General features: G+C 42.8%; 1 protein-coding gene across 9 annotated transcripts in view; it reads right to left on the minus strand.

Annotated features, from left to right (window-relative positions):
- Positions 1–21500, minus strand: part of TLN2 (talin 2) — a 413145-nt gene that overhangs the window by 267342 nt on the left and 124303 nt on the right. Inside the window, exon 1 of one of the 9 annotated variants that reach the window (XM_070500469.1) lies at positions 3137–3228. The exons of the other annotated variants lie outside the window; for them this stretch is intronic. The gene's annotated coding sequence lies outside the window, so the exon portion shown is untranslated. Of the gene's footprint in view, positions 1–3136; positions 3229–21500 lie in introns of those variants that run through there. 9 annotated transcript variants of the gene reach the window in all.

Raw genomic sequence — 21500 nt, forward strand, 5'->3', positions numbered from 1 at the left:
TTATTTCTAGACCAGATTAGCAGCAACCACACCAGATAGATAATGAACACTGATGCTTGAGAGTTTACGTGAGTTATCTCCCTTTTCCTCACAACAACCATAAGAGGTAGCTATTATCATCCTCATTGCACAGATGAAGAAACTGAGGCTTAAAGAGGTCAAGGAACACACTCAATCCCACAGCTAGGAAGCAGCAGGGCTGACTCCAAAGTTTAGGACTTGACAATCTTTTGCTGGGGCCAAAAGCCAGTTTGTATATCCTCTGCAGTGGACTGTCAACTTCTTGTGGGCAGGAAATACATTCTGCTACTCTTTGAAAGCTGGCCAACACCGCAGCGCATAGCCGACATTCCAATCCTTGCTGATTTGAATCGCAGGAGGATGGCAATAATGTGGACTACTCTGATTCATTAGGTGAGATAACCCTAGACCCACCCAGCTGGAAGTTTAAAGGGTCTGCCCGGTAAAGCAAGGGTAATCAAAACAGGTTCAAGTTCATTCAGATTAACAAATGGCTATGTAAGGAATTTAAGGGTCCAGCTGTTGCCAGAGAGCGCCCCTCAAGCAATCCAGAAGCACTTAATTAAGAAGTGGTATGTTAATTGTTGCTCTTAAATATCCCTTAGCATAGATTCCCTAAGGCCCTCTATTGGGCAATAACGTCTTACATTCATGTCACAGATCATATTTCAAAAAGCTCTTTTAGGCAGTCTAGTGCAATTTATTATGTAGGTACTTTAATGTTTTCAAATTTTCCCTATAATTCTTTAAGTTAGGTGACTTCCCACCATTCCTTTACTACTGAAATTTTTTACTGTACCAAAAGAATGATATAAATGCTTCTCAAAACGATATTTATAAACTTTACTCACCCCTGGCGAGTCAGGGGGGAGAGTCTGTGCCCTGAGCGTTAGCTGGGACACCACACAGCCTGCAGACCCGCCGTATTTTAACACTTATTAACAGCTTGTCTGGGATTGCTGCTGGTGAATCTCTAGCACAAATTAGCAGATCTTACATGTCCCCCTCCTCCTTGGGGCTAATTGCACAGGGGACAAGGGGATATTTATATAAGCATTTCTGAGAACATGTGTGTCATTTGGGGGAGTGCGGGCTCTTACATAGCAGGAGAAAATTAATGTGCTCAGGAAAAACAACACAGAAGTGTGATTTGTGAAAAAAGAAACCTATAAGGTAAATAATACAGGAAGGGACTAACCTGAGCATAACCTGCAGGGGTGGCAGAACTTTCTCATCCACATCTAAAATCTTCATAGTGTGTGGATTGAAATAAGGTTGCCCCCACCACGAGAAGAGGCCAACACAGCCGGTCCCAGTGACGATTCTGACTGTCCTTCCTGTCACCTGCAAGACCAGCCTCTCAACCCTACAAAGCAGCCAGAAACCTGGCTGCCTGACTCCTATCAGTAGATGACTTCCATCAAGCCTACAGGAGCCTGTCTTAAATGGGGAAAAGCCCACCAGACAAGGCCTCTGAAGGCCCAAGACTGAGTCACCGTCCTGCCCCATACAAGCCGTGTGGCTATGCCTTCTGAGCCTCCAAGTCTCCATTTCTCATCTGCAAAATAGCACATGCACTGCTTTTAGCCCCAACCCTTGACAACAGGAGGACACGTGCAATAATTTTAAAAGATAAGACACCACCACTGAGGATATGCATACTGTCATGTTTTTAAAAAATTAAATGCCCCTTATGAACTAATTTATTAGCTCAATGAATAGGAATGTGCCTGTGGCACTGGGCTAGTCCCTGGGGAACACAGGAAGGAGTAAGGCCAGGCCTCCACTGCAGAACCATACCCCTAGTCCGGGGGAAGGAAGGACACATGAACAAATGACTACAATAAAATGTGATGTGCATGGGGGGTAATCATCCAAAGTGTTCTGGGAGACGCTGGTAAGGGAACTTGAAGGAATCACAGAAGGCCAGGAGACCCGACTCTGGCAGGATGACAGAAGCCGTGCCTTACATGGGAGAGGGACATCATAATGTAAAGCAGCAGCAGGAAAATGAGTGGGAGCATTCCAGGAGGGCCAGACAAGGCAGGACCAGGAGGAGGGAGGCGCAATCAGGGAGGCAGGCAGGGGTGGGCACCACCGCCCATGTTACTGCATTTCAGCCTCACTCTTCCGCTGTAACCATAACAAATCCCAAGTTAACAGTGAGGGCCACAACCCACAGACACCAGGAGGTGGGCAGTCGACTGTCTCAGCGACCCCTTGCCACGCAGTTATTGCACTCCGGGGTGTCGAAGTTAAACAAGAGGTAAGGCAGCAAGACACACGGGTGAGAACAAACCAAAATGGTTTAAACAAAACATTTTTTTTAATATCATAAGTAGACAAGGCTATAATAGTAACATTTATCTGGTATGGGGCATAAATTGGCTCTAGAGAAAAATAAAATTAGAACATTAGAGTTAGTTCAAGAGAAGATAATTTCCCCCAAACTGTTCAAGTGCACCTGTTAGGTGCCAGGTATCAGGCATCTGAAGATGAAGAAGATAGTCCTTGACCTCAAGGAGCTTGTAAGCTAAAAAGAAAAGAAAGTGAAGGCTTCATTTAACAGCGGGTGATAAGAGCTAACAGGGTGAACACAGGGTGCTGTGGGGCACCTAACAGAAACCAGAGCCAGGAGGAGGGACGAGTAGGGGGAGCTTTCTCCAGGGAGAGGATATTTAATTCTGGAGCCTGAGAAGAAAGGAGAGAAAGGGGGAAGGGGCAGGATACTGCAAGAGGGAGCAGTAAGGTCAGAGTTCCGGAGGCAGCAGGAACCGGGCACTTCAGGGAACCCTCAAGAGACTGGAAAGCCTGAGCCCAGGGGGTCGGGAACGTTCTGGAAGGAGATGAGGTGGGAGTGGTGATCTGAAGACTGAGGACAGTGGCAGGCTACTGGTCATGGTCACAGAGAATAATGCCCCTTTTCGCAAGAAAAGATTTTTTACCCCAACATCATCTTCATATAAAGTGCCTGGCTCATTAGTGCTTGGAAATGTCGGCAATTGTTACTGGAATGTCAGAACACTGCATGCACTTTCTGTTCAGTAATGCAGGAGAAGGGTGGAGAATTTAGCCACAAGACTCCCTAAAGGACCTTAACATAAGGTAAACTCACCTGTAAAATGGTCCCATGGCAGAGACCCTAATGAAGCATGACAATTATTCCACACAGGCTCTCAGCTCCTCTGGCGAAAGCATTAACTGTTATGGAAAGGGCTGGAGGAAAGCAGACACACCCGCTGAGGAGGGGCCTCAGTGGGGTGTGTTACATTCCTTTGAAAACGGGCCCCTGCTATAATTTGTGTAATCAGACCAGAGATTGGACTGCAGAACTCTGCTTCCCATTTATTACAATATCACACTCCTGCCCAGGAAACCCCACCCCAGCTTTTGTTTGGAATTCTTTTCCTTGATTAGGTGTAAGCCCTATTATTCCCACCAATCAAAAATAAAACATGGGTCTGATGAAGCTGCAGCATGCGGCACAGTCAGAAACTGACTTCCATGAATCGGGCTAGCTCATTCTTTTCTTCTGTCTCGTTTTAAAATGATGATTTCTTTTTCATTTCCTATTCTGTGGAGGAAGAGTGGGAAGCAGGGACATTTTGTACAAATAGAAAGGCAAAAGGCAAATCATTTTTGCTCTCTGGAAAGAGTCATGCAAGCCCAGGGGAACACCCTCCAGGCTGTGCACACAGCCCCTCACTGCCTCCTGGCGCCAACGCTCGGCTGCCGCTCTGCACACTCAGCTAGTGGGAAGGGGCGAAGGAGGCCTCAGAGCCCCATCTTTGCAAACGCTGCTCTCCATGGAGCTGCTCCCACTGCGTCCTGGCAGCAATGGCAGTGCTGCACTGAGATGGCTATCTGGCTGCCTTCCTATGCAATTCAGCTCAATCCAATCCCAAAGAAGGGCTGAGGAGCAGGGCAGAGGCCATCATCCAGACAGCAGGAAGACTTATTCTCCAGGATAGTTGATAATTCTTACAATGAAAGATAGAGGTTACAGGAAAATTTTATTTCAAAGCAGTGAGATTAGAAGAAAAAGGATGAATCACTTCATTATTTAGCAAATACTTCAGAAATGTAAAAGATGTTTGGTGGTCTGTTCAGCCTAAAGGGGCAGCCTCAGGTACCACGGGACCCGCCTCACCTCCACCAAAGCTGTCTGGGCAGGGGTGAAGCTCTAACTTTGAGGCAGCTCATCCATTGTCCAGCAGGGACCTAATGCTTAGGTGGCCTGGCTCAAACAGCGCAATTCTGGCCAATAGGATTCTCCCCAGTAACTCTGAACCATTCCATTGGGTGGAATTCTAGCTGGGAGGTTGGAAGCTCAGGAAATCAGAAAGACTGGGGCTGGGGCAGCCACAGAACGCTACAGCAAACTCCTGAGTAAGGAGGCATGACCTCGCAAGTTCATCTGTACAACAAGAAGATAAAGGACACCTTAAGACAGGAACCAGGGATGCAGGACCCCAGGAGAATACTCTCAGTCCAGTTCCCATGAGCCCTGGGGCACTTCATTTCCTATCCTGTGATAGCCCCAAAGATACACAGAAACCTTCCCTGTTTACCAAACTTGTGTGACTGGATTTCTATCACAACCAAAGACCTTGCCTAAAATAAGCACCCAACACGTGTCTGGTGCTGTGACAACAGTACTATCTCTGAGCTGTATAGAAGACAAAACCCCTTACTAGATAATTGCAGAATATGGTAGTATGGCTGCAAGAACACAGCTCACTTTGGGCCGGATTTGCCAGAACGCTCTTTAGAAGAGAAAGGACTCCACTTTGCCCATGAAGAGCAGGAAGGGTGTAGTTAAACAGTGAGGACAATGTGATAATGTCTCCCTGAAACCGGGCTTCATTACTGCAATTCCTCTGGGCTCAGTCCACATCCGCTGGCCTCAGTTAGACTGTAGCCCACACACAACTGGGAGAGGATCTACTGGCAAGCTCTCCCACCTCAATTCTTGGTGATCCTAGTAAAATACAGCAATCCCCAGAGGAAGCTACTTGGAGCTCTCTTAACAATGCGCTGGCATGCTGAAAGACAAGAGGCAAGGCAGGCTGCTGGAGAAGCCCCGCCTCTGAACTTCTCCTGGCCCGCCTTCTTGTTCACAGCATTAGCAGAAGAGGAAGGGGATGTTCATTCACAGAAGTCCAAATGGCACCAGAAACTACATCCTGATCTCATATGATAAGTTTTCAGGGATAAGGGTGGGAATGGAGATGGAAACAAAGTAAGACGCAAATAAGAAGCTAACCATTTATCAGAGGAAATATGATATATACACAATTGACCTAATCACATGCATGCACAACCCCTAATTGCTATAAAGTCTACATAAAACGTACGAGGAAATCATTTCTACATCCTAGATGCGAGGAAATTTCCTTGAGAAATGCAATTGAGTTGGAATATAAAAGCCCCTAGTTATGTAGGCAAGATCAATATTACTGTACAAACATGATTTAAATTAGTAAAATAAATTACAACGATGGCTTTCAAACTTTTTAGCAGCAGAGTGTTGTCTTCAAATGTAATTTTACTTAGAAGTCCAATAAGCAATGCAGATTCCTAAAAGCAGATTTGCTCTAGTTGCTTGGAGGAAACAAGATGTGGAGCCCCACAGACCAGCAAGCCACAGAGGGGCCTCCACAGGACACACAGGACCCCCTGAAACGAAAGCTTATGGCTTTCAGGCACACGTGGTAATTTGAAATTTACCTAATGGAGGTGGTCCCAGGTAGTACAATCTACTCACAAAAAGGGACGATCATTTACAAGGTAAGGGCTGAGGTTACATTCTGAGCCTGTGGCTTTAACTCCGCCAGCCCACTCTTCAGCAATGCAGATAAGGAGCCCCCAACCACAGCAAAGTACCAGGGTTCTGGGCTATCACGTTGCACATCTTGTATGTCATTCTTTTCCTCTTTTCTAAATTCACTGCCCCCATGCAGCCCCCCAAACCCCCTTGGATCTCACAATTAGTAAGGATGTGATAATGTCTCCCTGAAACCGGGCTTCATTACTGCAATTTTCTGAATTTCAACCCTACCAATTTATTCTCAGGGCACACTTAGAATGTGGCTCCATCTGCCTAAGGAGAACATGACTTCCAGACCCCCAAGACTCATCTCAGCCTGGGTCACTGCCACTGGCTAGACCCCTCAATTCCACCCATACTCTCCTTCAGAAAAATCAAATAGGTTCACGTAAGTCGGTCTTGCCCAGTGTGTTCCTAGGATTCCTGCAGAGGTCCTGGTCCAGAATGTCCTCAGATGCTTCAACATGCTCCTCTACATGGTGAATTCCTTAGAGGAAAACCAGGTGGGAGAACCTTAATGAATCACATCCCACATTACTGCCAAGTCCTTAGGGAAATAATCAGTGACAAACATTTCCCCCAATTATAGTTAATTTGATACTTGTCTTTATAAGAAAGTATTTATAAGAAAAGAAGTCAGAAATGAGCAAACACATGGTGAATTACAAGTAGTGTCCCATTACAATCAGGAAGATGACAAGTATGTCTGTTACTATTCAACATTTTACTTCACCCTCTAACCAATGCAGAGACATGAAATAAGGTAAAATATTAGGAAGAAAGCAATAAAACTCATTTTTTTTTTTTTTTTGCAAATGAAATGCTTGTCTGCCTAGAATCTAGTGGATTGTAGATGGTCTGATACAGTAACCATTTAAAAAGTGTCATTGAAAAAAAATTCCACTCATAATAGCAAGAAGGCAGGCAGGCAGAAGGGAAAGGAGAAAAACAAAAAGAAAATAACTGGAAATAAACCAGCTCATAAATACGCCAAAACAATCTTATTTTAAATTTTACTGAAGGATATTAAAGAAGATACTAATAGTGGCGAGAGGTACCACTTCCCAGATAGAAAGACTCAATATTGTAAGACAGCGGTTCTCCCTCTGTCAGTTTATAAAGTCAGTATGAGCCAACATCTCAACAGGACAATCTGCACAAACTTACAAGGCCAACTCTAAAGTGGAACTGGAAGAGAAAGCTTCAGAGTGACTAAAAGTGTTTTTATACGAGACTAATTCTGAAGGGAAACTTACCCCAACAAAACTCAACATGCTGTAAAGCTACAGTAATTGGTATCACAGAAATAGATCATTAAATAGGAGTGAGAGTACAGAAAACATATACAGACATTTAGGATACAATAAATGTATCATTTAAAATAAGTACAAGAGCAAATTGTTCCATATATTGTAATTGGAAAAGTCAACATCCACATAAAATTGTTACAGCTCTACCACTATCACACACAGAGACAAATTCCAGGTAGATAAGAGACATGAATGTAAAAAAATTGTAAAACCAGAAAACAATATGAATACCATTTACATTTACAAAGCCCAAAAGACAAAGAAAAGTTCACAGATGTGACAACACAATAGTTAAACCTTGTATGTTTCATGAACAAAGTCAAAGACATGCTACGAAGAGACATTATTGGGGGCCGGCCCAGTAGCCAAGTGGTTAAGTTTGCGCGCTCCACTTCAGCGGCCCAGGGTTTCACCGGTTCAGATCCTGGGCACGGACATGGCACCGCACATCAGGCCATGTTGAGGCAGCATCCCACATGCCACAAGTAGAAGGACCCACAACTGAAATATACAACTTTGTACTGAGAGGATTTGGGGAGAAAAAGCAATTAAAAAAAAAAAGATTCGCAAGATTAACTTCATCTATTACGTTTTACTCTAAAGCTTCCTATAATGTTTAAATCCTTCATAAGTGGGAATTCAAATATTGTTAATGATAATATTTATATGTTTTTAATCAAAAAAAGGTTAATATAAAGGAACATTTCAACAAGTCCTTTCATAAATATTCACAAACTAAAAATTAGTAGAGTAAAAAAAATTTGCTTTCTATTTTTCAGGAAAAAATAAGAGGAATGTGGACAATTATGTGAAATATCTTCCTTTAAGCATTCTCCTTAGGGCTTCTCCCATGGATGTTCTGGAAGAGAAACTATGCACTTCAAAGGGTGTGCCTCTAGGTTTTTGACGATTATTTGATGCCCACACTAGTAACAAACAAAAATCATCTCAAGAGTAAACTAAGAACCTCATAAGGAAGAGACTTCGCAATTCCTAACCTATGGGAAGGTGTTCTTTGTTCATTTTAAAAGGGATACAATTTGCAAAATCCAAAAATTCTGTGAGTTTTTCATAGCAAATGCAGCATAAAAGATTTTTAAAAATCCCCATCTCTGCCAAACCCTTACGTTTTCTCCCCATCTACAAGGAGACCTACTGGAGTCTTGCTAGAGTGCTGAATTTGGGATTGAGGTGCAAAGCTATCACGCAAGTGACACACTCCCTCACCGCAAAATAGAATCCCCTGGGCCAGTCTTGTAGCCCTGTCTCACTCTTAGGTGAAAAAACTCAGGCTCAGAAAGCAGCATGATCCTGCCTTTTCCATTCTTTCCAGAAAATAGTCCTTTCTGGCCCTAGTTAAGTCATTCTTTTTATTTTACCCTTTACTAAATAGTAAACAAGTAACCCTAAACCTGTACAGTTTCTCTCTCCCACCATCCTAGAAATAGCATATGCCACTTATTTCAAAAGTCTGCAATTCTCCTGGATTTTTCCATCAGTCAAATTTACTAATATTTTAGCCTTTCTTTTCCAAAAGCAATTTTAATGTGTATCTCCAAGTCCTCTTAAGTGAAAACTACAGCCTTCAGATACAAGTAGGGCTTAAAACTCAATCAAAACTCCATGTCTAGCATCAACAGCTGGTATAAGAAGTCTCGCTTCCCCACCCTAGATCAAGGGACGCTCATCTACAGGATTTCTAGTCACTCCAAGTAGTCCCCGTGTGCAGGAAACACGCAAGTGAGCATCAGCCACCCCTCAAGGTCGTCTCTTCTCCAGCCATGATAAGAGGGGAGGATAGAGAATCACTCTGACACAAAAGTCTTCCTCACGTTATAATTGTTCCACAAACATCTGTTATACCTATTTATATTAAGTATCTTGACTGATCCTGGTTAACGTTTACCCATTTGCATCCAGTAATTAACTCCTTTTCTATCAGAAAATTCAATTCTTTGAAATTCTGACAAGCCTAGTGAGAGAAAATAATACAATTCCAGGACTTAATCTCTGCTGTGTTCTGTAGCTTAGACTACTGGCAAAAAATAACTAGATTAAAAGATATTTATCACAAGCTAATGGCTTAGCATAAAACTTAAACAATAGCTATTAAACAGAAACATCATTTCTGTAATTTTTCCTGACAACTTAGGTATTTAATAAATAACGAGGAAGCATTTTTCCACCTAAATTATAAAGCATAACACAAAAGGCATACAGAACACAAATATTCAGTCCCTTCCATATTAAATGATGGGTATAAAATGCATTTCTTTTTATGTGCATTTTCTTAAAAGGCTTGAAATGATGCACACCAAATTCTTAACACTCTTGAAGTGGGAAAAGGTGAGGAGAGAGACTTTTACATTGTAGTTTCTAAAATATCTGTATAATTTGACTTCTCTAACATGTATCGATTTTGTCATTAATGTAAAACTATGCTGGCAAAGATGCACTGAAAATAGCACTGTAGTGAATTGCTTGTGGTACTGTAAATTGGTACAACCCTTCCCACAAGGTATGTAATAGCTTTAGAAATATTTATATCCATTCACTCAGCAATTATATTTATTTTACAAGTTTTCTATAATTTGGCTACGTTATTTTTAAAGAAAAGCAATCTAGCTTAATACATGTATCACATTAGATCTTTAAAATGGAGACTTTTGAAATGTAATCTGGAAAGACTAATAGTAGAGTTGATTCTCGTTATCTGCAGCAGTTATGTTCTACAAAGTCACCATAAATACTGAATTAGTGAACACCGAACTATTGCTCCAAGGGGAAATACAGGGTTAGGTTCTTGGGAGTCTCTGGTCACAACATTTTCATCAATAGATCAATACATAACCTTGTTTTATGTGTGTTTCTGTTTAAAGACACATGAGATAGACAGATAGATATGATTAACATTGAACTCATGGCCAGCAGCACTATAACTCAGGCCTGAACGAAGCTTATCTAATATGTATTTTCTCCGTAAAGCACATTACAGTCTTCTTGCACTTACAAACACTAGACAGCACTTCAGCACTACACTTACAGGCCATTTTAAACAGCAAAATCACCAATAAAAAGCACAAATTTCTGAAAAACACGTCACTAAATAGACCATGAAAAGGACACTTGTTTACAGCCTGAGAGCTGAAATAAGAAGGCAGAGCGTCACCTTGTTCGACCTCAGTGGGAACAGATGCATCAGATGACTCCAATTTTTTGCCTCTCTGCACAAATGTGTGTCCAAGACTGACCATAAAAGCACCAGGAGTATTGATTTTTGTCTTACAAATAAATTTTAGCAAGTAGACAAACTTGCAAATACAGAATCCATGTGTAATGAGAATCAACTGTATGTCTTGCCTTTTAATAGTGAGAACAAAATACTCAAAAGATAGATTAACAGCAGAGTAAAGAGATATCCATTAAAAGCTTTCTTGCCTCTGCTAACTCAGTGGTTCTCGCCCAGGTGTGATTTTGCTCCCAGGGGACATTTGGCACTATCTGGAGATAAATGTTGATTGCCATGATTGGGTCTAGTGGGTTGAGGCCAGGGATGCTGCAAACATCCAACAACAACTCAAGACTATCTGGCCCAAAATGTCAATAGTGCCAAGACTGGGGCTGGCCCTGTGGCCGAGTGGTTAAGTTCGTGCGCTCCGCTGCAGGCGGCCCAGTGTTTCGTTGGTTCGAATCCTGGGTGTGGACGTGCCACTGCTCATCAAGCCATGCTGAGGCGGCGTCCCACGTGCCACAACTAGAAAGACCCACAACGAAGAATATACAACTATGTACCGGGGGGCTTTGGGAAGAAAAAGGAAAAAAATAAAATCTTTAAAAAAAGAGAAAAAGAAGAAGACTTGATGCTTTCCAGCATCTCCTTCTTAAAAAAAAAAAAAAAAAAAAAATAGTGCCAAGACTGAGAAAGCTTGTGCTAACTAACCTACTGTCAATATTTTTTTAAGTGTATGTTCCAGCACCTTCTATCAACATACATTTTAATGCCTAAAACAATAAATAATTAAATATCGAGGACAAAGCAGCTCTCATATTTCTTGGTGGTCTTTTATTTATAGACAAATTTTTATTAAATGCAGTTGAAGACACAAAGCACTTAGAAGCTATATTGAAAAGTGTGACTTTTCCTATCATTTCCACTGAGCTTGTAATGACGAATGGAGTAACTCCAACAATAATGTAAAACACAGAGCCAGTCTGAAATCTAGTTTCTGTTTTAACACTAAGTAAGTAAAAGTCATGACGGCACAGGAAGTGAGAAGTGTAGTCTACAGTATACTGTCCACGAAATGGAGATCTTTCAGAGTAAGTCAAGAACCTTTGAGAAGGTTATTATGGGTACTCCGCCTGAGAAGAAAATTCAAATCTTACTAAGTCTGATTTTAGGAAAAGAGGCCCAACTTAAGTGGCCTCCAAAATATCCTTAACTGTATAAATGCTGCACGCCTCCTTCACTGCCCTCTATGTGGCTTCAGTATTACACATTTATTTAGTCTTGAATCAATCACATTTTTAAATAATGAATCAAACAATCTATAGAGTAACCTCCAAGGTTACTCAAGAGCATTCCAAAATCACTGTGCTAACATAACAAAGATAAATAATTCCCAACTGGGAGGCAGACTAGCAGACCAAGAACTGCACTTGGAGTTTGAAAGCTGAATTCTTGGCTGCATGGGTTTAGAGCCAAGTGATTATTTCAAGTCTTTTATCCTGGAAAGTTGTTTCAGCTCAATTGTGCAAATATAAGGATAAGATATTATTTCCTGTTCTAAGTATGCTCTGTTGGAGATTATATTCTCTGCTGCCAAATGCCTTCAACTTCCTACAGGGTCTTGTTGACCACTCGGTCCTAGAAACTCTCCTCCAAACTTCTGCAACCTCTCTGGCCACTCTCTCAGGCTCCCACTCTCTCAGGCTCCTGCTCTTCCCCTAACCCAGCCTACATTTGCAGCCCTACATACTGCCCTCCAGGCCAGTACTCTTCAGACCACCAGGATCAGAACCACCCAAGGAGATGGAGATTAAAATGTGATTCCCAGACCACATTCCTGACCTACTGATTGGAATCTCGGGTGGAAGAGTTGGGAATATGCATTTGGAGTCCACCTCCCAGTTATTTAAGAACTATAGTCCCAGCCATAGAAAAACACCTGTGGCTTCCTGAAAATGCCATCATCACATCCCCTGAAAATGCCATCATTGTATCTTTGATCCATTTAGCACGATTCCCTCTGCTCTAAACACCTACCCATTGTCCAACCCTACTCTCTGAGCCCATTTTAAGCATCCTAGCTGAGCTAGCAAATGTCATCTGTTAACGCCTTCAGTTGAGAGAAACGCCTCTTTTCTAAACTTCCATAGCATGCTACATACCATATCCACCACACAAAATCGTAATTGTGAATTTATTGGCTTCCCAACCAGATTGGGAGCTCAACAGTAGGGACTATGCGCCATACCTGGGTTCCTCTCCAGTGCCAGCACAGCTCCTGGGACATAATAGGAATTCATTGGTTGAATAAGTGAATGAATAGATAGATGGAAGAATGGGGGGATGGACAGCCTGCCTCTGAATGGCAATATTGGACTTCACGAATTCTACATAATTTGTGATTAACATTAATGTGAAAAAATAGAAGACTCAATTGAGTAAACTCTAACTGAGGAGTCTTAAGTGAGTGGGGTATGTCTTTCAGAGAGCAAAGAGGAAAGGTAGTTCTCCAGAGCTATTAAAGTCTGCCACGCTGCAGGGTCTCAAAAAAGTCAGCTAATTGACTGAGCATGTGCAGTCCTAGTAAGGAGCAAAAACAGATGATGAGAATGAAAACTGGTCACCAAACAACTTTTCTGGGCATGGGCAGATTACGTTTAAAGCCAAGGTTAAATACTGTTACCAAGGACCAAGGCAAAAAAATACTGTAATCAGCCCAAGTGGATCTGCATAGAGGGAGAAGTATAGACTCACTGGAGCTCATTCACCCTGGGATTCCAAGCTGCCCATGATTTAAAGCAGGAATGCACATTTTTTCATTGTTAACCCATTCTCTAGCCTCTTATTCCTTTCTACCTTTCTAGATTTTCCTTTGGGAAATCACTATACAGTAGCCACAGAATGAGTGCTTTTGGCCCTAAACTGAACTCCAGAGGTTGACCCTTACTGGCACAAGCCAATCAGTACAGCCTCATCCCCATTCAAACTAATTCTAGGATGAGGAGAAACCCAGGCCTAAGCACGTGGCACTCCCCTGGCTGCCATGATGGTTAAGACTGGTCCAGTCAGAGCAAAGCTCAGGTCCTTTATTTGATGGTTATGGATGTGAACAAAGAAACATGTAGCCCTGATTGCTGCTGGCAGCCATCTTGAGAACATGAGGAAAACAGACCCTAGAGAACCATGTCTACAACTTGAAAAGGGGGCATTTTTTCTGTTATCTAGCCAATGCATTATCTTTATTTTTTAAGCTAATTCAGACTTTCTATTATCCAAAGCATCATGATACATGCCAACTCCTACCTTTCAAGCTGATCCTTCCCTTTTCCCTTTGCACATAAATAAACCCAGTGTTCCAAGAGCCTGTGTACCACCCCGCAACAACACCTCAGCCATTCCCACCTCCACACCTATGTGTCATTACCCCTGCCTAAAATATTCTTCCCTTGCTCTCTGTTATTCAAATCCTGTCTGGTCTTCTAGACTCAGGCTGGAGTCCTAATCCCTCTGAGGGCAGACATCCAAGACCATAGTTCTCCTGTCTCCTCTGAGCTCCAACCTCGAGTACATTATCGATACTAGCTGTCATCCATATCCTACTTTATACTTTTAATTATCCTTTTGCAAACATATCTCAAACTGGGATGCAAACTCTGTATACTTTTGCAACCCCATGTAAATGGCCCCTTGAACAATGTCTTGTGATTAGCAGAAAACCAATAAATCCTCTTCAGGCAAATTCAAAATTTGATTTAAACCTCCTGATCACTGGCAGTCCTACCCTCTTAAATCACATAGCAATGCAGAGGATAGAAAGGAATTTCAGATGCAACATATTTCAACATTACGCAGTTGGCCATGGTCCTGTCACATTTCACAACCAGACTGGCAGCAAACAGCTGGATGAAGATCAGAAATTTATCGGGCTGTCTTCCCATCAGTAGATCACTGAAGTCCTTCCAATAACGATGCAGCCTAACTCTGAGTTCTAAGAAGTAAGGTCCCATACCTTTCAAACATCTGTATAACATCATCCTAGGGGCAACACCAGAATGGAAGACACGAAAGCACAGCCCAAGGCACTCATGGAACAATAGGCTCCCACCACCTCTAAGCCTTTTATATCCCCTTTCATATTTGTAGTCCCAGGTCCCTTTAGAGCACTCAGGGGTACGTGTGTAAGATTTAAATGAGGGACATGAAGTAAACAGATTGAGATTTATCCCCATGATACAGATGGTTAGGAGACAATGAGTAAGTTGAGGAATTATGTCAGGACCCAGTATCATTTCCATTGATAAAACAAGGACATGGGAAAAGGGAAAGTGTGTGTGCGTGCACGCACATGTGAGTGTGAGTGAACACACAAGCAGCAAAGATGTCGATACAGCCACAGGATTGAAATTATCCTGGCCACTCAAGGTCCAGCCCTTTCGTGTGTGGTATGACAGCTCTCCTACTATCCAAGGATTTTGATGTCTCGTGTGGGGTCTACATATATATATATATATATTTTTTTTTTTTTTTGAGGAAGATTAGGCCTGAGCTAACATCTGCTGCCAATCCTCCTCTTTTTGCTGAGGAAGACTGGCCCTGAGCTAACATCCGTGCCCATCTTCCTCTAAGGGGTCTATATTAATAGCAGCTGAATATGTTTTTCAACCAATGACAGAAACAGAAGGATAACCCAAAAAATTTAAAACACCACTATAAGTGATCTATAGAGTAAAGCAATACCTTATAAATATGTATGTACCTATAATGATTGAGAGCTTATTAACAGTTAATCCTCCCCTCATAGAGACCAGTACTTTCTTTAATAAGTGGCCAGATTCATCCTTTCAGTACTACTACTTCATCCTCTTTCTTCCCTGTTAAACACAGTTTTCTTCCTTGGTCCTAAATAAGTTCTGAAGAGGTTCACAGATCGTCTGCAGGGCTGGTAAACAAACTGCAGTATTACAGTTCAAAGGCTTGTCCACTGAAACGTTGCATGTCTTTTCATGGGCTCAGCATATCACGCTACCATGGGGAATTTAGTTCTACTAGTTGCTCAAGTCTGTAAATGCTCTTGAAATTGTGCTTTTGTTGGCCATGTGGCTACTAGAGATGGCTCTCAAAGCACCTTCTGCTCTAAGGGACTCTGCCTTGGCCCAGCAGCCAGTGACCAACCCGGTTTTGCTTTTCTATCCACACTAGCCATGGTGCCGAGATGGCCTCAGGAGCCATCAGTGGCTCAGGCTCTCACTGGCTCTGTATGCTGAGGGCCCCTCTATCCTGTCCTTGTGACTAGACAGAAAGAGAAAGCCTTAGGACAAAGCGACGTTAGGAAGCTGTCTCCTGAGAAGCCATCCAGAACACCACGTCTTTTTCTGCTTCTCCTTTCAAAAACATCTCACTAGTTCACAACTGTGGGGAAAGAAATGAAATAACCAAAATTAATATGGCAACAGCAGAGTGTTGAATCCAAATAGCTACTGTTCCACCAAGGGAAAATAAAAACAACCACCAAAAAACCTCTGTCCACACTTTTAAGTCCGTTCCATGAATCCAACACAGAGGCTGATCAACCGTGACCCCTAGCTCAACTCTCTGGGTTTGTCTTAAAGGAGAAGTCCTCATCAAGAATCTATTTCAATAAAGCCACGTGGTTTGCAGCAACTGCTTCTCTTTGTCATCAACAGGTCAGGAAAGAGTCCCCTCCAGAGGTGGTAAGGACTGAAGTGAGAGGCTCCCTCCCTCCCCATTCTGTCTGCCAGGCAGACCAGCCACACCTCAAATCAGAGGACTTGCTCTTCCTCCAACAAGCAGAAACAGCTGTTCCCCCCTCATCAAGTTTCCAGTCTTCCAGAATGTTCCGGCTCCACCTAACGTCTTGCATGTCCGGCTCTATTGCTTCCCAGAACCAGCAGAATATAGAAAGGAAACAAAATCCAAAGACCTGGGACTCACAGAGAGAGCCAAGTCCTCCCCCGGTGCTCTTTCCAAAGCATGTTGGAACAACAACAGGATCAGCCTAGGACACAAACATCCTCAGCGTCGAGTGGATAGTCTAGGTATCCATTCAACAAATATTTACTGAGTGCCCAGTCAGAACAAGGTGCTGTCAATACACCCCAGCCAGGTCAGGCTTGCACAAGGGGTCTGAGACGATTAAGTTTCACCAGGACACACAGAGCAATATAGATTTCAGGCCTCTGTCCAGGAACAGAGAACAACTGTTCCTTATTGATTTACTTAAGCATAAAAAAGGAGATGCAAATTTGCAAAAGATTTGCAGCCTCTGCTATGCCTGGAATCCTGCCAGAAAACTCAGCAAAGACATCTACACGCGCGCAGTAGGATAAGACATACTACGCAAATGCAAGGTTACAAAAAGATTGCCTCACCAGAAATATTTCCTACCGTGTTAACCTATCTTTTCCCCATCATTTCCCTCTTTCCTTCTTTCCTCTTCCACAGAAGAATGTACACTTTTCCCAGTACCTTATTCATTATTACAACAACCAATATATGGAAGGAAGAGGAAAGAAATGTACTGTTCTTCACCTCCCAATTTTCCTACACACATCAGTTGACAAAAATACCCATAACGCATACAGTGAACTGCTCCCTGAAGTCACCCCCAAGTCTCCACTGACTTAATACAGGTCCAGGGTTATTACTGCAATGACTATGTTGCCACTATTGATAAGCAACAAGGGAAACCAGAAAAAAGCTAACTTATCATGATACTGTTTCTTTACTTCCATTACAACTGGCTATAGAAACATCACACTGTGATTTTTTTTGGTCACTCTACTCAAAATTGCTTTTAAAGTTTTTTCTCCCAAAAAGAGTAGATGACCAGAGGGTAGAAAGAGAGAAGACTCGTAGGATGGCTCGTAGGATGGCTCGTAGGAAGCAGGATGGCTCGGCGGTGGGTAAGTTAGGTGTGACTGCTCCAGGAAATGAGGAGTGTTCCAAAGTAGATCAGAGCTGAGAATCTTTGCAAGGCTATGGAATTAATGTCTGTCCTTTCCAGGAAAATATGGCCCTTCCTGTCCACACGGTACAGGCTTTTCTTCAAAGCGTTTGTGGTGACATGCTGTTCTAGGAATACGTGATAAACCCCATGCCTTCCTTTCCAGTTATCATTGCTTATAATCTTTTGGAAAGACCCATGAAAAGATGGCTGAGGACAGATGCCCCACAGGAGGCAGAGACCACAAGTGCTGGGAGTCCAGAGGAACGGGTGCTGTGAGCTTGAGGAGGGAGGGAGGACCAGGGAAGAGGCACCAAGCTAGGCTTGGACCACCCAGTGCACACCTGTTACAGGGAAGAACCTTTCACAATATTTTTTAAAAGTCCAGAGAAACTTTTTCCAACTCTCAAGAATATAAAACAGTACTAATTATAATCATCATGCTGTACATTAGACCCCAAAAACCTATTCATCTTATAATGAAACTTTGTACCTTTTGACCAATATCTCCCCATTTCCCCCACCTTCCAGCCCTTGGTAACCACCATTTTACTCTGTTTCTGTGAGTTCAGCTTTCTTAGATTCCACATGTAAGGGACAATACAGTACGTCTTTCTCTGACTTATTTCACGTAGCATAATGCCCTCAAGGTTCATCCATCCATGTTGTTGCAAATAGCAGGATTTCCTTCTTTCTCATGCCTAACTAATACTCTGTTGTATAAATATACCACATCTTCTTTATCCATTTATCAAGGAACATTTTAAAGAAATCTGAAGTCTAGATTATGTAACAGAAAAATAGGTTAAGTGCAGATTAACCAACCCTAAGAACACACATAATTACTATACAGAGCATTACAGGTGACTTCTCTTACAGCCTTCTGAGAAAGAAGGAGCATAAAGAAACCTGACGTGACCCCTCCTTAACTCTGAGAACATTGGGGCTGGAAGGACATCAGAGTTCCTTAGGACAAGACAGGATCTCAAAGCTCACATTGCCCTTCACACCAGCCCCAGGCTCTGAAGGTGGACATTTCCCAAACCCCCATCCTTGGTCTCCCATAGATGGCCTCATGGCTCCCTACAGTTTAAAAGTATACGTTTGTGTGACTATTTCATTCATTCAATAACTATTTGCTAAGGGTCAGGAATGTATCAGAGCTCCATCTGACATCTCACCATTTAATTAAAGTCCGTCTCTGCCACCAGTCAATAAGCCCATAAGAGCAGAGGCCAGGTCCACATCACATATAGTTGTATCTCTAGCCCCTACCATAGAGCCTGGAATAATGGGTACTCAATAAATGTAGCATGTATTAATATAGTCCAACCCCATTAATTCAGAGTTGAGCATACTGAGTTTCTGAACAATTAGATGATGTGGACAAAGTTACATTCCCAGATAGTGATGTGCAAAAGACTAAGGCCCAAGGCTCCCTGAGGAACAACACTGACAGTGAAGGTTACTATACACTGCTCTGGGGAAAGCAACTTTAAAGTAGGTATCATGTGGATTAAAAGGCTCTGGAATTTGACAGAGAGCACTTCATTCGAACCCCAGTCCTGTCTCTATAGTGGACAGTGGTGAACGGCCACCTCAGCACTCGTTTCCTCCTAACAACCAACCTCTGCTTGCCTTTGTGCTTCTGAAGAAGCTGACTTCACTGCTCAGCTTCAGGACACATGTACTAGGGTCAAGCCAAGCAGTGGAGACAATTCCTCTGGCTACAACGATTGGTTTAGGGCAAACACATGACCTTAATCAGTCCAACCCTAATGAATTTCAAGACTTCTGCTTTTAATGCTGGTTCAAATTTGCTGGCTCTTCCATGGTTGATGTAGCACTCATTCGTATGACCTAGAACTTCTGAGGCTATTTTTGCTTCTGAGGCTATTCTAAAGACAGTTTGAGGGTCAGGCCCACACAGAGAGGAGCGCTGAGTCAAGAGAGTCCCAGAGACATGGAACTAGATCCCTAACACCAACATGAATCTCTGGATCAAACCATACCTGAAGCAAATCCCAAGGCTGGATTTCTCAGTCACAAGAATCACTCAATTCCCTTTATTGCTTAAACCAATCTACAGTAGGTTTTCTTTTGTTTATAACAAAAGTAATCCTAGTATTTATTAGGTGTGTGACATTGGAAAAGTAAAAATGGAGATAACATTTACTTCCAAAGATATCTTACAAATCAACTTTAACCGCTAGGCCATCAGGGTTGGCCCTCAACCTCTTAGTTTTGAGTTCACAAGCTGATGGCCTGTTCCTAAAGCATGTGAATCTCCCTTCACCTGGGTAGGAGCAGCATCCACCTCTGTTCTGTAGTCAACCCTGACCGCGGCAAACATCGAGACAGGGCCTAGCACAACGTCCGGCACTTAGGTCCTAGATATTCTTTGCTTCTTATGAAAGGAGTCACCACAGAGTTCCTTTAAATAGTCTTTTCACCTAGTATATTAAATTGTTTACAAATGTTCTGCAATTTAGGAAAGCATCTGGAGCAGGCAGAAGTGAAGAAATAAAAAGGTTGAAAGTCACTGATAATGGAGGCTCAATACAAAATGGAAACAAACATCCTTGAAGTTAAAATAAATATCTACATAATAATATCTATAGGCACACAGTCACAGACTTTACTACTGTACATACACATGTATAAACAAAAATACAACAATGAAAATCTAATGTTACAAAACATTTCATAAAGCCATCCACTGTAATAAAGGGGGATGTTATCAGTTGTACTGTCTTTGGCTCACTCTGTTCCCCACTCAACTCCTTCCCCACCACCTCCTCTACTCCCAACACACACAATACACAGGAGGTGCACCTGGGCAAATAAGGTCCCAGTCAAGTGGGCTGACCTGGAGACCGGCCCGAGGGCTAGAGTGGTCAGTAGAGCGGGTTCCCTGAGCAAGACAAGCCAAGGAAAAGAAGAGATACAGGCATGTCCTTGCAAGGCCCATCCAGGTTAAAACCAGAAAAGCCAGATTGTCCAAAATCCACAGGGCAAATTCCAGGCCAGAAACAGGAGAAAGGGCCAAGAATGTCCAAGAGTAACAAATAACAGACTGGGGGAGGAAAAGAGAAATTTGGCCAAGAAAGTAGCCAATAATAGCAACAGTCAATACTTACCAAGTGCAGCACTGTGTGAAATCTTCACTTGTGTTGGATCTCATCTAACTATCATTCTTACCTTTTTTGTTTTTTTTTGAGGAAGTTTAGCTCTGAGCTAACTACTGCCAATCCTCCTCTTTTTGCTGAGGAAGACCAGCCGTGAGCTAACATCCATGCCCATCTTCCTCTACCTCATATGTGGGACGCCTACCACAGCATGGCTTTTGCCAAGTGGTGCCATGTCCACACCCGGGATCCGAACCGGCGTACCCCAGGCCACTGAGAAGCGGAACATGCGCACTTAACCATTGCGCCACCGGGCCAGCCCCTATTCTTCCCATTTTTAAAGTTATTTTGGAAAATTTAACATACTTAACAGTAGAGAGAATAGTTCAAAGAAACCTCATATCTACTCAGCACAACCCAATTTATCTGTATTCCCACTACCTACTTCTCACCACTGCCCCTCACCAACAGTGCCAGAAAAGCACCAGCAAGTCATGTCAGCAAGCCTGGGCAAAAATTTGAGTCAACTTTTTTTTTTTTTTTAAGACTCACGGGCCTTTAGGCACTATGCCTCTGAGTGCTTAATGGTTAAGTGTCCATGAAGCTAATTTTTTTCCCCTCCCCAAAGCCACCCAGTGCATGGTTGTATATCCTAGTTATAAGTTCTTCCATGTGAGCTGCCACCACAGCACGGCAACTGACAGATGTGTGGTGTGGTGTGGTTCTGCGACTGAGAAACAAACCCGGGCCAACAAAGCAGTGAGAGCACTGAACTTGAAGCACTAGGCCACCAAGGCTAGCCCTCAACCTCTTAATTTTGACTTCACAAGCTTACGGCCTGGTTCCTAAAGCATGTGAATCTCCCTTCACCTGGGTAGGAGCAGCATCCATCTCTGTTCTGCAGTCAGCCTTGACCGCAGCAAACATCGACGGGACAGCAGAGTTGACAGGGAAGGATCTCTAAATCCCACCTTCCCCTACAGATGCCACCAGGGACAAACCAATATACCTTGGCCCT

Source organism: Equus asinus, chromosome 2, assembly GCF_041296235.1.
Source record: "Equus asinus isolate D_3611 breed Donkey chromosome 2, EquAss-T2T_v2, whole genome shotgun sequence".
Lineage (NCBI taxonomy): Eukaryota > Metazoa > Chordata > Mammalia > Perissodactyla > Equidae > Equus > Equus asinus.